At 32.1% G+C, this 19,970-nt stretch overlaps 1 long non-coding RNA gene across 1 annotated transcript; it reads right to left on the bottom strand.

Moving 5' to 3' along the window:
• Positions 1–2,804: 2,804 nt before the first annotated feature.
• Positions 2,805–12,507, bottom strand: LOC149545983 (uncharacterized). Its single transcript, XR_016354308.1, has 3 exons — positions 12,334–12,507; positions 3,728–3,838; positions 2,805–3,221 (listed from the first exon to the last, which is right to left on the bottom strand). It is a non-coding gene; the product is annotated as an uncharacterized LOC149545983 (long non-coding RNA).
• Positions 12,508–19,970: the final 7,463 nt, after the last annotated feature.

Raw genomic sequence — 19,970 nt, 5'->3', positions numbered from 1 at the left:
AAAATTGTGATATCTCCTAACTCTGATTGAATTAGAAGTCACACTTTGAATCATAGATAGAAATCTAAGTCCTCTTAAATCTTTGAAATTTTCATCCTCTAACTCATTGTGGAAAATTAGTTACATGGCCTGCAATAGGAACCTAAAAACACATCTTGAGAAGCAAGGTAAAACAACTCAAACTTCAACTCAATCCATCCAATCTCTATGTAATCATGAGGAAATGTTCCCCAATCTGTCTCCAACACATCCCCAACCATAAAAAGAATAACTCCACCAAAATCCAATCTCAATGCTCCTACATTAGATTCCCCAGGTAAATAGAAAAGTGTGTCCCACACTATGATGCCCAAAGAAAGAGAAAAAATCATCTTCATCTTCACCAAAGGCTTCCACTCCAACAAGGACAAGAAAAACAATTTGCACATCATCCACACCTATATCATTCTATTAAACACTAGAATCTCAACCATTTGATTAGTATGCTTACACCCAAGAAAAAACTGAACAGAATGCTTCAACATCAAACCTTCATCCACATCAGCAACTAGTGAATTGACACCAGCATTAAAAAACTCCATATTAGTAGCAAAAAAATCCACATTAGTAGTAACATGTAGATCAACACATGAAAAATTCAAAAAACTAGCAATCTAATTGCTTACAACAATATGCTCTACAATAAATAACTCACCACCAATAGCAGCTAGATCATTCATGACCAAGTGCTCTGCAATTTCCATGTCAGACCCAGCCAACTGATCATGAAAACCAACCTTTTTCCCTGCATCAAGAGGGTTAGTAATATATTTAACAACAACCTCCAGGTGCTCTTCAAGTTTTGTATCAGACTTCACAAGCCAATCAACAAAACCAACCTCTTCCACCTTGACCTTGCTATGACATCTTCTCTCATAAACAATTCCCTTAACCGGCCAAACAACTCTCTTCCAAATTGGTAGACTCCAACTCCACAAATAGCTGTAAAATCCCTTCCCCACCCCATCCTTAACTTGATCAACCAAGCTAGCTTCAAATCATGTAGACATCTCAGAACACATCCTCTCCACCACATCATGGAGATTCATAATCATCTCAGGGTCCAATCCTCTTGGAGCCATCTCCCAAGATCTTCATAAACCCTCTACAATAAATCATTCCCACACTCCTTGTGACAACCTTTCATTGTTTGCAAGTTAGATTGTAACCCATCACCTTGCATGAACAATCAATAACCACATCACAAGTCTAGGACCACAGATCTATAATCCAAAAACTCTGTATGATTATGCCTCAACAAGATTAATCTTCCATCTTTGCATCCATTGATCCATTTGTAAGCCTTTTGTAATTGCAAGTTAGAACCACAATCTACCACCTCACAACTAAGAGATCTAGGACTCGTAAAAGAACAATACACCACTAGATCAATATCTTCTCAGATCTATTTCTCCAACCCAAGTCCTTGTGTAGACTGCCTCAACTTCAGTAATTTGTCTAAATGATTAGGAACAACCTTCGCTCTGATACCATCTAACACAGTTTAGGGTAGGAGAATCCCCAAAGGAGATTTTCTAGCCCCCAACAATATAACCACATAGCAGAAACACACATCAAGAAGGAACAACAATGCAATAATGAGGAAAGTTTCTCCAATGTGTCTACAATACATCCCTAACCATGAAAAGCATAACTCCACCAAAATCCAATCTCAATGGTCCTACATCATCCAATCATGCAGACAAGAAAGTCCAAATCAGTATAACATATACACTAGGATATATGGAAGAATCATGTCAAGTATCAGTTATAACCGAGTCATTAGTCTTTCTTGAGTTACTCTTTAGGTTTAACCAAGTGAGGTTAGGCTTAACTGAGTCATTGACTCAACCAAGTAAAGTTAGCCAGTCTTAATTGAGCTTCATGGTGCAATCAAGTTTAAAGACCTAACTAAGCCTTATTCACCTACCTAATTATGGAGCATTAATGACACCCTAAAAATTAAAAATATGATAAAAGGAAAAATCAAAGGTTTATTTCTTCGCTGCAAATTAAAAGATCTAGTAGAGTATAGCATTCTTTATGCCCCCAAGCGATTAAGAGCAATTTTTTTGTTGAAGAAAAGTTGCAGCAAAAGTTATCATGTATAGTTCTTAATCAACTGAGTGATATGAAAACCTCTTCAATCACAAAGATTAAAAAGGGTTCAAAAATGTTGGTAAAAAATGCCTAGACTACATTGCACCTAAGTTCAAGCTATATCTCACAATTATTGAAGAGAAGGATCCACAAGGAGTATACTTGGGCATTCCTCCCAAGGTACTCCTCAGTCATCATGTAAGGTAATTTTATCACTATTTAATTCATGAATTGGATAATTTTGATTTAGATCAAGCATACAGTGCATTGTGTGAGAATGAAGTGTTGAAACCAAAACACAAGCATTTAGAAGTCAAGGGTTTGACCCACATTATTCATATGCTGAGGAACTTTTGAATAAAGTAGATTTTTGGGTGGTATATATGGTAGTATATTTGGTAGTATATTATTTGGTAGTTCATTTGGTAGTTCATTTCTGTTAAGGTCATTTATTGATCATTTATATTCATTAGTAGCAAATATGGTTATGAAATGAATAATTTATTCAATAGTGTAAATTTTAAAATACAAAAAACATGATATAGAGTTGAACTAAAACATAAAAGCAAATGAAAATATACACATGAACAAGCCACAACATAATAAAATTAAAAGATTGATTTAATATCATGATAAATAAAGGTAATATGCAATGACACGTCAAATTTGTCTAAAAGAGTACATAATATAATAAAAATGTCAAAATTTTCTAAGAGTTTCCAACTCTTTCAAATACACCTTGATAGTCAATATTTAAACACCACTTGCAAATTAGTGCAATATTAAGAAATGATCCAAAATTTCTAACAAATAAAACATTATAAAGCATTGATCAACTATGTCCATCGTGTGAAGGTTCTCTCTCTCTCTTTGAGATGAATAGCTCCATCCATTTCATCTTCATAAGCAAGTAGAACATTACTTGTGACCTTTATAATATTTACATTGGCATCTCCAATTCCATTCAGGTTGGATCCATGTATAATGGATAGAGAATGAATCTTCCCAATAGCTGCAGTATCCCCATCATATGGATCCAGAACTTTAACTTTATCCCCTTCTTTGAGTTTATCAATACATTTCTGCAAAATGAATTAAAAAATACATCAGATTACATAGGTAATGAATAGCCAAAAATATAATGCAATAATAATGTAGTTGTGATAAAGATTCATTTTTCTTTTCTAAAGGTAAAATATTCTTCTAAAATATAAGAACACTCACAAAATACTATATAAATTAATAATATTATAATTTTATTTGTACATATCTCAACTTAGAATCTTCCAATGATTATTTTTTTGGCTATACAAATAACAAGACAAGATTGTTTATATTTTCTATGCGACTTAGAGTAAGTTACCAATGAAAGATAATAACTTGAAAGGAAGCAACGATGTATATGATCACTTGACTTTACGTGGAATGTGAATCAAATATAAAGAAATACACAGTCACAAAATAATAATTTCAATTGTTTACAATGAATAAAAGAATCCTTTTGAGGCAATTTCATGATTACTATGGGTTATTTGACAACTATCAATCATATTGTAATCAAGAAAACGTAAAATTTTATAGCACTTACCTCAAATTTAGCGCTACAAATTCCATAAATATCATGTGCATCCTCATCGAAGTCAACATAATCACTATCAACATTCTTGTTTCCTTTTCAATTTGATTACATATGATTGCTCTGCATGTGGTTTAATCATCATGAGGAGTTAATATAGTTCAAGTAGAGAATACAAAATCTATTAAAACAAAATCCACAACAGTTATTATATTATCTCAAATTCAGTATAACTATGATTGGGCTGCAAATTATTTGTATAAATTATTTCTCTTCATTTTCTGATATCAAAAAAAGCAATAATGTATAAATTAATAACTTGATACAACCGTAATTAACCATAACAGAAATTGCAAAAATACAATTTCATGCCACAATTTTTATATTAAACTTCATTTATGAATAGACAAAATGAAAAATTAAATTCAAGATATGTAACAAACTGATAGGTCTTGCCATTATTTAGTTTCCAAGGTCTATTAGGCCTTGATGAAATAACAAACTGAATTCTCGTTTACAAGAGACAATTGCTAGTTTTTGACAATTCTCATAATAAATAAATAAAAATAATTTTGCAAAAAAATCACTAAAAGTAATAGCAACAGTAGAAAGTATACTCCATCATAAAATGAAAGAAGAAAAAGGGGTGGCAAGCTCTATTCAACAAGAAAACTCAGAATGAATAATTGAGTACATAATAATAAATGAAGTGAGAAAATTGTCCAATTAAGCTAATTTTGGGTTTCTACTCTTTGCTTTCATCTTAATACTAAAACTCTCCAAAATCAAATTCACAAAGGGTCAACCACATGAAGAACTTATCCAACTATGTATGTCAAAAAGATAACATATCTAGAGACATCCTCAAAATAGAACAATAGTTTAGAGGTGAGTCTCTACTGCAATGTCCCGTACAAAGGGGTTAAAGACCTATTATATAAAGAAATCACCCAATGTGCACAATAAGAAATAGCTGCCCAAGCGATACATACAGATCTACACTCTTTTGTTAAAAGGGATCTCTCTTAGAGGAAAAATGAATGTTGTTGTGAAGAGAGGGAAGCACCCCCAAAACATAGAGATGAAAAGTAACAGGCCCACCCGTTAACAGTCACTAGACCATCAAAATCAGACTTCCTGTCCATTTTCTTCCCTTAGTTGAAAATACAAAACAAATGTTATACAGATCAGAGAACTGTACATATTCTTTTTTAATTATTAATATTCTTAATGCCATTGAAATTAGTTTCAAAACATGAAAAGCAATGACTAACTTCAGGTGCCATAATTCAATGCCAAGATTGTTGTCCATTATTTGTTGGTGTGCTCTGTAACTTGTACCCTCCCATTGCTAGCCAAAAGATTGTTCACAAATGCTTTATAGAATCTAATAGTAAATGGCAATGGAATTTTTAGGGAAAAAAGTGTGTTGCTTGAAGAAAAAAATTGCTTGTATCCCATATACTGGATAAAATCACTTTTCAACTTAGAAAACATTGTAGAGGAAGATAAGTTTGTCACTGCCCTGTTTTGCTCCTACTATGTATCCTCGTCTCAGCTAAAATTATTGTTAAAACAAATTTAGACAAGCTTTTTAGCTTGCTATTTAGATTCTGAATTCCAGTGTGTAGGCTTCTATTTGTATTAACATCTTCTAATGTGAAATCTCGTCTTGAAATTTCTTAACTTATTTTGAAAAAATATTGCAGGATCAGGGAATTTAGCGAGTGGGCTCAATGCCTCGTTCTTGATTTAGTTTCTAAGTATGTTCCTTCTGAAAATAGTGAGATTTTTGACATAATGAATATTCTCGAGGATAGGCTACAACATGCAAACAGTGTTGTCGTCTTGGCTACAATTAATGTATTTCTTCATTTGACAATTTCCATGACTGATGTACATGTATAACAAATCATGTGTAATGTTAACTTCTAAGATCATGTTTTTAAGGCTGGGCAGAATAATGGCTTAGCACAAACATCAAGTAGAAATAAGGGGTCTTTCTCTTACTTGAGTTGATAGTTGGCCTTAAGTTCTACAAGATTGGGTCAATCCAGCCATTCAAAATTCTGATAATCATCATTGTTCTCACTCCAATCAACTGGATTCCTCAACATACTAAGTGCTTTCATTATTACAGAGTATGTTCTTTTATCCTTACTTTCTAATTTAAATTCCGATTGTAATCGCTCTCAAGTTTTAATAGTAAAAACTATTATTATGATAAACATCTTTTCTCATGGAGACTTGTGAGAGAGCAAAAGGTTGTATTTAAGCATTAAGCTCCACCAAAACTACCTGTTTCCAACTGCTTTATTTTGATCCTTCATCATGGCTTCTCTGCCTTGAATTCTATCTTACATATCTCCCAGGCACCAGCACATAACTTTCACCAAAATTTGCATGTTGATCTCATTTGAACTCTACTTTTCCATCCTTCTTGTCTTCAAAACCTTCTCATTGAAGTAGTCTTGAAATCACTTGTACTTGAAATTACTTGGAACTTGATGTCTTGGCCATGATTTTTCTTCATGATTTCGAGCTTGAACCTAACTTTCTTCTTGATTTCCTCATTTGTATCATGATCTTCCTGTGCTGGTATTCCTTGTGGAAGTGTGAACCTTGTCTTGAACTTGCCTTAAGTCTTCTCCTTCACATTGTTGACGAAACCTTGGAATTCTTTGCATCATATAATTCTCAATTTTGTGAAGTTTCCACCTTCTTCATGTTAAATTATGAACCAGATTTACATGTAATAATGCAACAATGAAACAACTCAACAGAAAACACAAATTTCACTGAGATTTATCCTAGGAAAAACCCTCCTCAGTGGGGGAAACAACCCAGCCCACTAAAATAGATCCTTTATTGAGATGCTTAAAAACAACTTACAACATCTCTAATATTTTCACCCTCTTCAGTACACGACGATAATATAATGATCAAAGTTAACATTACACATTCTTACTTGTGATTGTATAACAAATCATTTAATTTGTGCAATACTTCAGATAAAAATTGGTATTTAGTTCACAGTTTGATAATCCTCTCCTTGTATTGAGTTATGGTGATTCTTAAGTTGTTTTAAGAAGGAATACATCTTGGAGATATTATAGATAATCTTAATACCTTTGAGTTGTTACCAAGATATCAGCACATGGTATTTGGATAGTAAAATCTGCATTCTTGGATACTTGGTTACAGTCTTATGTTTTTCCTTACTATCTCATGGGTTTTGGTAATGTTTCAAATTCCTTGTGAATGTTATTGAAGGTGTGACTCAATATGAATACAGCATGTATATCCATCACCCCTGGTTGTATGGATTATTCTCAGTTAGAACAGGAAATAACTGGCACTCTCGGGTTCACTGAGCACAGTATCTGTTTATTGTCATTTTATAAAGGTTGTGGAAGATTTAAAGACCACTTTGGTTGTTTTAAACGACCACCTTAGGTGTTGAAACCACATCACCACCCCTTTGTAGCGAACTGGCCGAGAATCAGCAACTCATCTGCTGTTGTAGACAATAACAATAAACCTACAGGTTGGAAACCCGTGACAGAGGATTTTAAGGTTTGCATGTGCATTGGAGGGTTAGTATATATATCCTTGGGATGTTGAGAAAATCTTTGGAATGAGTAGATCATATGCATATTGGAGTTTGAAGGTTGTTACAACATTCAGCAATAAAACATTCATATTGGCATCTGCTTGTGCCATGGCATCTGCCAAATTCAGGTTGCTAATTAGTTGAATATCAATTTAAGCAATAAAATAGACAAAACTCTTTCTTGGCAAGTAACAGGTCACACCATTTGAAAGTCCAAGTAAAAAAGTACATCTTAATGCAAGAACCCAGTAGTATTCCATTACTCCACTTAAAAACATTTTTGTTCCTTCACGGTGCTTCCAGTTTTTACAGCTGACAACCTGCTTCATATGGGTAGCAATAGGACTACCAATATGGAAACAATCCAACTGTACTCATATCTTGTAGACAAAACCAGAAGAAGAACACATTATTGTCACAGCGTAGACATGTTTCTGTGTCAATTCCCTTTTACATTGTTGCAATCTTTGACTGAGTGCAAATCTTTCTTCTAAAAGAAACTGCATAAAATGCACTGCTTGCATCTTCATGTTCTTATCAGCTCCTGTTTAATAACAGAATGAATGAGAACCACCTTATCTCGATGTTATTATTGGGTAGTGAACAACACAAAATTTTCTTATTTTTTATTTATTTTTGATAAGTTAGGTATATTATCATAGATGAAGCTCATATGTACAAAGGAGTTTTTGGATGTCACATTGCACTCATTTTGCGAAAGATGCACAGGATTTGTAATCATTGTATGCTCTTTATTTGCATTCTAGATACAGACGTGATATTTATGTTTATTAATCACTATCTATGCATACTCAGATTTCTTCTTTTATATAGATTTAATCTCTGATATGTTCCTATTACTGGTATTGTGCACATTGAAATTCGAACATACTTATTGGAGATTTTGACTCTTTCTTAACTCTTTCACTGATAAAAGGGTGATTCGCATTGGGTGTTTCTTGGTGTCCCTACGAAAGCATTTCTGTAGGAAATAATATCCTTGAGTAGACAGAGCCTTTGGAAATAAAGTCCAAAATTTTATTATATTGAAATGTATTTAATATAGAAAAAGTAGCATCTGTGGCATCAATGTTTCATTCTAATATTATTGCCTGTGCATTCTTAACGCTCATAAGAACATTGATGTTTTCTTATTTTGTGAATTTGAGAAAATCAGTCAACGTCGTGTATTTCCCAACATTAACTTTTGTAGGATTTTGATAAAGCTGATAATGTTTCTCATATTTACTAGATATAGTCACTGTCAACCTTTGAATTTCCTTCCAAGTGAGATTAAATGTGAAGATGCCTTGATCCTTCTAGTTGGTTGGAATTGCTTTCAAATTAGAATGATAAAATGAAAAGTTTAATGCTATATTTGATTCTATTTCTCAGTCTAGATGTTGCAGGAGTACATAACATTTTTGTATGACAAACAAAGGCAACATTAAAAAAGGCTTGAATAAGGAACTACACTAGGATAATTACAGCAGGGGTGAGCTTAGTGAGCTCATCTTTAAACAATGCAGATATGGTAATGGTATAAAATCTTGAGAGTTTTTTACCATACCTAAAGCTGGAAAATTTTAAAAGATTCATCAGCTACCTACACTTAACAACAAACTCTTTACCATGAACAAGGTTGCTGCATTAGAAGTTGTTGATAAGGCCAAAGGCCATTATATTTCATCGGAAGAGGTATCTGAGGCAACATTATCATCTATTGTCCATCTAGAGGGATTCAAGTCTATTCCAAATGCAAACCTTCAGGTCAGGTATAGAAGTAAGCATTAAATGGAGTTGCTCCAAAAGGGGCTCTCAAGAAAGCCGACATGCAGAAAGAAAGTACCAAAAAAAGATGGATGAAAATAACTTATAAAGTCATTAAATCCTCATATAAAAACATTAAAGAGGGATAAAATAAAAATTTCTCTAGATAATCCTCAACGAGATCCATTTTTGCAGCTACTAGATCTACCCCAAGAATGCTCTTGGCAGAACTAAAGAGTCAAATCTAGTGTCAAATCTAGGTTTTTGAACAGCTGTAGGTGAAGCAACATTATTAGGGCTTCCTGACAATAACAATGAAGATGATATTGACACTCTTGGAACTTTCAGCAAAAGTCTGAGATTTTTAGTGAAATCTCCCCTGTTCAAGGGATTTTAAAACCAAATTGAAATAGTTGTGATCTCATTCTTACATTTAAAATTTCAAAAAGAAAACTGCTTTCTACAGATCATTCTCCAGCTTTGTGTGGTCCTAAGACTACAAACTTGTTAACATGTTACAAATATGTTAAAATAAACAGAGATTCTTAGATATTTCTTTTTGAGATTTTAGCCATAATTCAATAGTTGTAATGTCCCTCTTTTGTAGTATGCAATTTGGGACAAATTTTACAAAAGATTCCATTCTCTAAATACTTGCAAATACAACTAGTTACCTTAAATCTATGCAAGAGATAATATAAATAGATTGAAATGAAATCAATTCTAATTTAGTCATGTCTTTCTATTTGCATATGTTTAATATTAATGAATATTAATGTAGTCTAAAAATGTTAGTCCACGCAACTTACACATGAATCGTTGCATAAGACTCAAATGTTGAATATATGCAAGATTAAATTTGTAATGTTCCTTAATGTATCTATCTTCTCCCTTTTCATAAATCCTAATTGATCTAGTAGTCGGCTGTACAATTTAGCAGTACTGAATGAATGACAAGTTATTGATTGTATAAATTAATGACTATTATGTTCAAAAGAATGAAGGTTCTAGAAAAAAGATATGACTATTTAATAATAAAATTAAAAGGTGAAGGTTACAGTCATAGAGTAGCAGAAAGGTTTCATGATTAAGAGAGTGTTAAAAATGGTGATAAGAAAGAATGTTTATAATAGCGGAAAAATATTATTTAAAGAGCCAGTACAGTGGAGCAATGTGCCAATATAAAAAATATCAAGGATCAGAACAGTGTTTTTTGTCATAAAGACAGTAAAAGTGATAGAGATTTTGAATGGCAATGGTATGGATAAGCCACAAAGTAGTGATAAAATGGATAAAGAACATGTCAAAATAGTAGTAAGATGTGTCCCAAGGAGGAGTGCTGTAATGATATGAATATAAATATTTGTTTCTTATCTTACTTGGAGAGAGGTCCAATATAAGGAAAAATAAGACACATTCAACGTGAAAAAAAAAATGAAAAATGATGCCAAAAGAATAATTATTCAAACTATAAAAAGGGACAAAGAACCATCAAGCACATTTATATTGTATGTTTTCACATTGACTGTAAAAAAGTAATAATTATGATCGAGCATGAATTATGACAGATAGAAATAGTTTTAATGATTGTATGTTGAAACTGTGGAAGAATATTAGAGTTCCTTTGAGTCTTCATTTTTTTCAAATCAATAAAACCATTATGAAAGGACAAATGACCAAAAAGGAGTAAGAGATAGTGAAACATTATATTATGAAAGGACAAATGACCAAAAAGGAGTAAGAGATAGTGAAAAATTATATTGCTGGAAAATGACAAGCAAATTATACGGCAACACAAATTCTTGTTGAGTAGTCCATTCCCTTTATAGCTAAGCCTATTCTTCTCATTCTAGGGAAATATCAAAAGAAATTGAGCAAAAATGCATTCAAAAGAGAACGCTATGAAAGAAACCTAAAATCCACAATCTTAGAATAAAATTTTGTTTACGGATTGGAATATTGGGCGGGGAAAATCACCAATGTTAGCACCAACAACATGGGAAATCACTCCACAATTTAAGGTGGAGTCATTATAAAATTGTATTATCCTAGATATTGAACATATTTTTCATGATGCTTTATGGGACAGTATTGATATTATTTTGAAGGTATTATCCAATGTAAATATCAGTTGTTTTTATATTTAAGGTGTGTTTATTTTTAGGATCCTTCACTAGAGTTGGGAACTCTGGGAGTCAAATACAATACTCATGGTTATTCCTTATTTAGTAGATAACTATGGAGCATCCAGAAATCCTCCAAAAAACGAACTCTTATGTGTACAGTTCATTCATTTCCACAAAATATTGATTATTGTCTACCTTGGGGTCTACCTTGGGGAAAAGTTTGAGTTTGAGGGTTTTTTAGAGAGACCCTTCACCACTGTAAATATAGAAAATAATTTTGAAGTTTCATTTTTGCAAAGTAGCATACTTAAGATATATGTAGAGGGAAAGACATCACTAGTTGATTGATGATTTTGCTGTATGTGATCCAAATGATCACTAAGCCAAAGACATGGAAGATGTATAAATACATCTCCATAGAATCCAAAGGTTAGGTATTTCCCAAGATAGGGGATTTTGTTACTAGCGCTATGAACAGGGAAGGGAAGACCACAGATGCAATGAATTACACTCTATTCTAACTATCATATGAACAAGATAGATAATCTGACGAAGAAAGAGTCCTAACACACTAGATAAAGGTCTAAACACATTCCCAGTTGAAGATATAGCATTCCTAGTTGATGATAGAGAAAATAAAGGACACTCCCATGTATTCATATATATCTGGGATGAAAAACATAACACAAGGTGATGTTGTAACAGTATTGATAGATTCGCTATTAAAAATCTGGAAAGGGCACAAAATTTATTAAGTTTTGAGACATCCTCCGTGGATGTTTCCTCACCTACTTCTAAAGAGACATTTTCCATGGTTACAGAGAGAAAATAATGTGTGCTTTTCACTTTTCATAGACAATTAGAGAATGTCGCATGAGTTCTAATGTCGGAATCTCAATGAAGAGTCGAAGGCATATGTAGATAAAACCCTCATGCCAAACAGAGGGATCAAATATACAAGACAAATCCCATCTTTAAGAAAAAACATACAATTTAATATACATGACAGATCCTATCATTTATAAAGAGTGTATTGAATTCATAATCACAGAGAACAAGCTACGACCAATACATCATAAAGAAGATGAAATTGAAGAAGCAATAGGTACCTGACAATAAGGTCAAATGTGTGCAAAGAAAGCTCCAAAAAGTTTCATATGAACAAGAAAACATGCATCAAACCCTAATGGCAATAGCAGAGAGTCCTAGACAAAGAGAGTAGCAAATCAAAGTATGAAAATGAATTTTGTTATGCCCTAAAAGCATTGATCGAGAAATGTATTTTTTCCTTTATTTGATCAAACGCTTAATTTAAAATACTATCCGCGTGAGTTTGTATAAAACTTATCAAAAATTAATAAAAATATTTAATTTATTATGTTTTTTAATTAATATGTTTGTAGCAATGTAATGTGTTGTTTACTAAATATTATTTGAGATTTAATATCTATATTTTGTATTGTTAAATAAATATTAAATATATAATATATTAATTTTCTTCTAATATTTTTTTGCTTATTATCATTTGTATGGTAAATATATGCAATAGACATTAAATTATAACACATAAATTGGAAATGTTTTGAGGAGTTGAGTTCATATTTCTTATGAGGAGTTTTTATGAGATTGTGTATCTTACAGAATTATGGTGGTATTTTGATTAGGTATGCTTTCATGAGTTAATCATTAGTTTAGCATGCCTTTAAGGTATATAAGGTATAACAATAGGTATTTTCGTCAATTCCGTCACTACTTGGGTGGGATTTTCATCACTTTAAGGGTGTCAATTTAGATTTCTATACCTTGACAAGCATTATGGTTCTTAAGTAAATGTTTGAAAATAAAGAAGGAGGTTGTACTTGACTAGATTTTGATGCCTAAGAAAATATTAGTCACTCAACATTATCAAAATCGAATCATAGATAAAATAAGCCAAACAAAACTTGGACCCCTTTCCCCATTATTATTGTAACAAAACATTTAAACAAAAATACAAATGAATGGGTGAAATAATAATGATCACCTTCCTTCTAGAAGAAAAAATAGAAGTGAAGAGGAGAAACTAGATCTCAATATCCCTTTCTATGTGGGTATTTTTAATTAAAGATGCTCCCAAGGTTTTCAATTTTCGATGATTAAAATAATTTTAAAATTTTCATTTAGTATTTTAAAAATAGTAATTTAAACATTTAAGAATAAAGATTAATTTTATCTTTAAAAAATGTGATAAATTCCTCTTTATGTAGTAGTGATGTCACTACTATAAATATAATATGTAGTTAGTATCAATGAGTAATAAAGTTAAAAAATAAAAATAAAGAATGTGTTAGTATGATTAAAAAAACTCATCAATCATTCCTTTACTCATTTGTTTGGGTAGCTAATTATTTGTCACCAATTATTTACTCATATATTTAGTCACTTATCTTTTTCTAACCTTGTATTTTACTCGATGATTGAATTGGTCATTTATTTAGTCATTTATACTTATAAATTACAAAACATTACTAGAATTTGATCACTTTTAGTCACGTGACTAGAAAAATTTAGTCTTGTGACTAAATCTTTTAGTCATGTAGTCATTTATTTGTTAAAATTCTACTAGTGATGGTTGACTATGATAAAGTGCATATTCAGGAAGTTAGACATGGGATTGAATGTGTGAAACCTTTGGCATATGATGTAAATATTAATGAAAGAAGATACATCAGTATGGCTCTCATTGATGAGCATGTAGATCCTAAAGTTATCTATTTTGGAAATTATGAGGAAGCCAAAACCAAAATCACACTTGAGATTTAGATTCCTTAATTCTTGAAGATAGGAAAGAAAAGCTTAGAAAACCTTGTGAAGAAGAGGAAGAGGCAGAGAACCTCCAAACAAGAAGGAAAAGATACCATAAAATAAATTAACAAGATCCTCTACCACAATGATTGATGAGGCCAATTATTACCTCTATTTTATATTAATTTTAATACTCTATATTTAATATTGCTAGGACATTAGTGAACTCATAACTAGTTGAACTTATGACAAAGTCTAGATAGAAATGTTAAACCATGGGTACATAGTTATGTCATATTTTGCTAATATTACACATATAATGTAGTATTTCATATAACCATCAGAATGTGTGTTCTAATATCTAGATTTAGTTTGATTATGCTTATTTCTATAAATATTTTTGCATTGTAACTAACTTGCTAGAAAAGGAAGAAGCTTGAGAGTGGTTGAAAGCATTCATGAAGGAATGTCAAGGCCTAGCTATGGTGAAGGAATCATTATGGCACCAGAAGACATGACTACTACAAAGGAGGAGCCATTATTCTAGGAATCCAGGGATAAAGTGTTGTTATATTCCCTCTACATTAACTATTATGTTGAATTTGTCACTCAAACTTTATTGCTTATTATGTGGGTTGTTATATTTCCCTCTTCTTCTCTAGCATATCTTTAGTCAATTTGTTTTCTTTTTTACTTCAGAACAAGTATTGATCCTCTATTTATAGGTATTGGATCAATAGTCAAAAGAGGTTGTAAAAGGTTTATGGAAAAATGTTGTTGTATCTTGTAGTAAGTTATCTACAATTTTATGTATTGTTCTTATGTAAGGAGTTTTTGAAATATAATGAAGTAATTCTTGGTTTACATTCTATTTTAGTAGATTAGTAGAATCCAACCAAGGGGGCGCACTTTGGAGGTGGATTAGATTAGAGTAGTTTACATTTACTTCTAGGATCTCTAGTATTTCAAATAGAGGTTATAGTTTCTTCTTGTAGCATCGTACATTATTAATGTTCCTATAGCATCTACAAGAGCACTTATAGTGGATGGTCTAGGTTGAAACCTAGATTAGCATAGAGTTTTCATTTCTAGCATTCATTTTAGTAAGGAGTTAAGTATGTTACTTTCCTACAACACTAGTGTAATGACTTCAAGGAACCCAGCGCACATACCATGCTAACCATTTCAAGTATACATCCTTGGGTTGAAAAATTAAACATGCATCTCATGGTGGGAGAATTAACCCTTAGATTAAATAAAATATTCCTAAGTAAGGGTTTGGGCATGATTAACACACACCTATTGTAAGGTGGACAAATGATCACTTCCACCAAGCCTAGGAAGCCGAGAAAGAAATTGAGGCTTAAGGATAAGGATGATGATGAAGATGAAAAATATACTCCAATCACCTCTCTAAGGAACCCACACCTACCTTTAAGAAACAACTAAAAACAATAAGGTAATGGAGTGGAATGGAGAGATTCAAATTTATAAGTAGGAGATAATTTCCATAGCAAGTCGAATTGTGATATGACTATCAAGATTTAACTGTGTGATTTTAATTCAAACTCATTGACCTATGTTTCATGAGTAGTGATTTAACATGAATCCATCTCTCATGAGAATAAATGGAACAGTTAGAACTCATTGGATCTAGGTGATGCTCATAGCGATGAAGCACTGAGACTTCCTAGGAGGTCACTCATCCTAGTATTACTCTAGATTGGGCATACTTAACTATGGAGTTTCTTCCATGGTTAAACCCAGAACTCACAACCCTATTTGCAAAACCTTCACTAAGTGTTGTACCTTATGAACCATTCATTAGAAATCCCCTTAAGCTCATCAACTGATAATATTCAAATTCATTAAATATGATTCTAGAAGTAAGTAGGAGGAAAAATAGATTGAAGAAGTATTAATTGAGAAAATAGATAGATGGAGGTATGACCCCACTAATCTTAAAGGGCGTGCTCTTGAAACATTATTGAAATATAGTCCTCACAATTGGGAAAATTTAGTTAAGTTAGAGAAGGACATTAGAGAACAAAACCAAAGAAATCTTATTCAAAACTTCTTTGAGAAGGAATTATAGGAGGTCGTGTCTAAATATGAAAACAAACATACTCCTAGATTCACAGTCTTAAAAGTTTTATCAAATAAACTAGAGGATGTTGTACATTCCACATCCAATGTGTGGAAAATTATTTTTGATATTAATGAAGAAGGAGTTTAGCAGAGGTCATAGGATCTCTCCCATCAAATCATCCTAAGTTAGCACCTAAGCTACAACCTATCAAGTTGAACCTAGTTCAATTAAGAAGTCAAGTGAGGATCATTACATCTTTACCAATTTCCTCTCTAGTAACTAAGCAATAGGATCCTAGGGTATTAGAGCATCAACTAATGAAGGATCTAGTTGATAATAGAAAGAAAGTCATACCATCATTAGGGGCCAAGGACAAAGGAAAATAAAATATTGATGATGATATTGATCTTGATAAAGAGATTATGATTCTAAATGCAGACCAATCTAATTTGCCTGTTGAGAAAATGGACACATTAGGAGAATTATGGAAGAAAAGAGCTAAGAAGTATATGGTAAGGGAAGAAAGGGACAGAAGAAAAGTCCTTGAGGACATTAAATAAATATTTTGGATGCACTATTGATAGAGGTAAACAAAAAAAGTTCATAATAGTGAACAATTAGTTGAAATTATACATAAGTTCAATGAAGATGTAGATGGATAGGACAAACTTCTTTAGAAGGATGAAAGGAAGTATGCAAATAGAGTGCTAAAATGTAGCACAAAAAATAGGTTTTTATCAAGTAAAATTGTCTTCTTTAATTTGTGCATTAGAAAATGTTCTAAATAATGTTCTATCATTATTTGTAAATTTGAGTGATACAAAAAACTTTACCAAGGAAATTGAGGATAAACTAACAAAGATTGGTATGAACTTGAAGACTAGTGCCAATTAAGTGGCACTCAACCCAAGTTCCAGTTCCAATAATTTTGCAAAAGTTAGATTTTTGACAAATCCTTAGTCATAACTATTAAGAGAAGAGATTAGAATAAGGGAGACCGTTGTAGACATTCAAGGTATGATGCTTCCCCATATGGATATCCTATAGAAGAGAATGGATCATGCACACACATATGTTACAATTATCAATAGAGCTTTAGATTGATTTACACATATTAAAGGTATTGCAAGACAATTGGGATAATACGATGTCTTTGATTTTGAAGGTACATCAGAATTTCCTCTCTCATTTTAGTATAAATTTATAAATTTTTAGCATTTGTAACAAAAATAAGGGGGAAGTACTTATATTTACATATTGAGAGGGAAAATATATAAGAGTAAATATGTAAAGAAAGAATAAAATATGTTCAGCATAAAGATATGTAAAAAGAAGATTAAAAAAAACAAATTTGAAAAATAAAAAATAGAAAGTTGCAACCGAGTTACAAAGTTTTTAGTTAAATCAAGTTGCAGAGTAGAGCACACATAAAGGGGGTGTTTGAGTCAAGGATTTCGATTTCAGATTTTTTGCATGATAAGTTTTTTGGTCCTCTCTATCAAAGGGGGAGATTGTTGACCTTATGGTAAGACATATTATCAATTAATGCCAAAACACTTAGTCATCATGAGAAGACGTTAGTGATCAAGCTACTAGAAAGAAATGTATTAACTGAGCTCATGTATAAACCAAGTTAAAAGTGTTAATAAAGAAAGAAGTGAGAAGTTTCAACAGATTTGACAATATCCACCGAGTTTTAGTGTCAACCAAGTTGATAGTATCTATCGAGTTGACAGTATCTACAAAGCTCAACTGTAAATAAAGTCAGTTTAGCATTTTTGTTTCAGAATGAGAACCAAGAATGTAGTGTAGTGTGAATTGAGCTAGCTAAGTTTATTGAGTAATTAGGATGAACCAAGCATCTAGTATCAACTAAGTGCTAGAGTTAACCAAGGTGATAGTGTTGTCTGAGTGTGTTGTAGACACCTAAATCCTTTAGAAAATAAAGTATTTTTATTTTCTGAATAAATTCCTGATGAAATCATCATTTATTAATTAATTAATTATTTATTTTATTTATTTATTTTTATGCCATTAAATCCCTTTATCTTAACTAAAAATATTTAATTAAGGAATCCATCCAAAAAATGTTTAAATCTTATTTAAACATAATTTCCTTATTTATTAATTATTTAATTAATAAATTGACCAAAAAATCCAAAATAAATAAATAAATTATTTTTTGCCCAAAACTTGGCCAATTTCCTTAAGACCAATAACCTCTTCCAAAATCTTCTAATCCTTCTTTAATTTTGATTAAAGGCTAATCCCATCATTTCCTACCCCTAATCACAACTCAAAATATTTAATTAAGATTAAATATTAACCCTCATGTTTATTAAAAAAGTTTTAATAAATATCGCCTCAACTCAAACCCTTGAAATAAATAAAACTTTATTTATCTACTAAAAATCTAATTTATCCTCATCCTAGGAAGTTCTAGACTCTTCTAAAAAGTCTTCATCCTCATCCTAAGAAGTTCTAGACTCTTCTAGAAAGTCTTCATCCTCATCCTAGGAAGTTCTAGACTATTCTAGAAAGTTTTTATCCTCATCCAAAGTCTAGACTCTTCTAGAAGATGTCTTTAAACCTAATCTTGATCCCCTCCTAACCTTGTCACATTCCCTAAACATGGGTTAAGACTTACTAACCCAAGCCAAAGTTAACAAATATTTCCTCCTTCACCCACCCTCATTGAATGCCATCCACTTGCCTATCCCTAAGCTAGTCTTAAACCATCCTAATCCATCCTCTAATCATTTGCACAATCCCAAGCAAGCTTAAAACCTTCCTAATCAAGCCCAAGTTGAAATTCTTCTCATCTCCCTCAAAATATCCCAACCATAAAACTTTATGAAGCCCAGTAGGCCATAAATGACTCTTCCAAGCCCTTTCATTGCTCTTACAAGCCATTATGAGGGTCTTTATGAAGATTTTATCCCTTGAGCCTCCTTTGTTGACTCATCCTTTCCCTTTCCTCCATCCTCTCATCCTATGACATGTGTCACTCCTTGATTGGCTATAAGGAAGCACAATTCATGTGCTCTCCTCTCATGCAATCTGAGCCCTCCATGAGCTTTTCCCCATCATTTCATTTTAGCCCTCAATCCCTCAAGCCTCTTGCCTATAAATTGGATCCTTTCCCTTTGCAAAAGAACACAATCCATGAAGTAAAGTCATAATGCCATTTTAAGAAGCCATTTTACATCAAAACCATACACTCACACCCAAATTCCAACTCCATTTGAAGTCCTTTTTGAAGCATAAGCTTGAGCATACATCCTATCTATTTAGACAAAGCCACTCAACAAGAGAGCTTCTCATTGAGAGAGCCCATTAATGGCCCATATTCTTAATTGAGAGCTCATCTTAGTCTATCTTGAAGTTTATGAATTTTGTTTAGTTTGTAGAAGCTTTATTTAAATTTGATTTCTATTAGCATACTAATATTGCTCATATACATCTATAGTGTCACCCAATTAAGCTATTGGACCCAAGTCTCAACACTCACCCAACCTAGTAATTTTTTTTGAAACTATTCAAGTTGTAGTCAACTTTCTAATGCAATTACTTTGATGGATATAAATAAAAAAATTTCTGATTGTCCAAATAAATAAACTATCAATGGAAGAACATTGCATTGAAGTGAATATGAAAGAGAAGAGTAATTAGAAGACTACAAGAAATGTACACAAAAGGAAAAGACTCATCTATCATAGTTTTGTGATCAGTTTAATTCAAAGGATCTTCATTAGCAAATAAAGTTGCATAAAAGAGATCAATCAACTAATTCATCCTAGTAGGGGCATTAGTCAAATCCTTTAATATGATTGACCTAAAAGTCTTTTGTAGAAACTCCTAATAAAGTACATA

This window comes from Cupressus sempervirens, chromosome 7 (genome assembly GCF_028749045.1).
Source record: "Cupressus sempervirens isolate cs-2001-9-10 chromosome 7, ASM2874904v1, whole genome shotgun sequence".
NCBI lineage: Eukaryota > Viridiplantae > Streptophyta > Pinopsida > Cupressales > Cupressaceae > Cupressus > Cupressus sempervirens.
The sequence above is the reverse complement of the archived record's forward strand: the minus strand, read 5'-3'. Positions and strand labels throughout refer to the sequence as shown.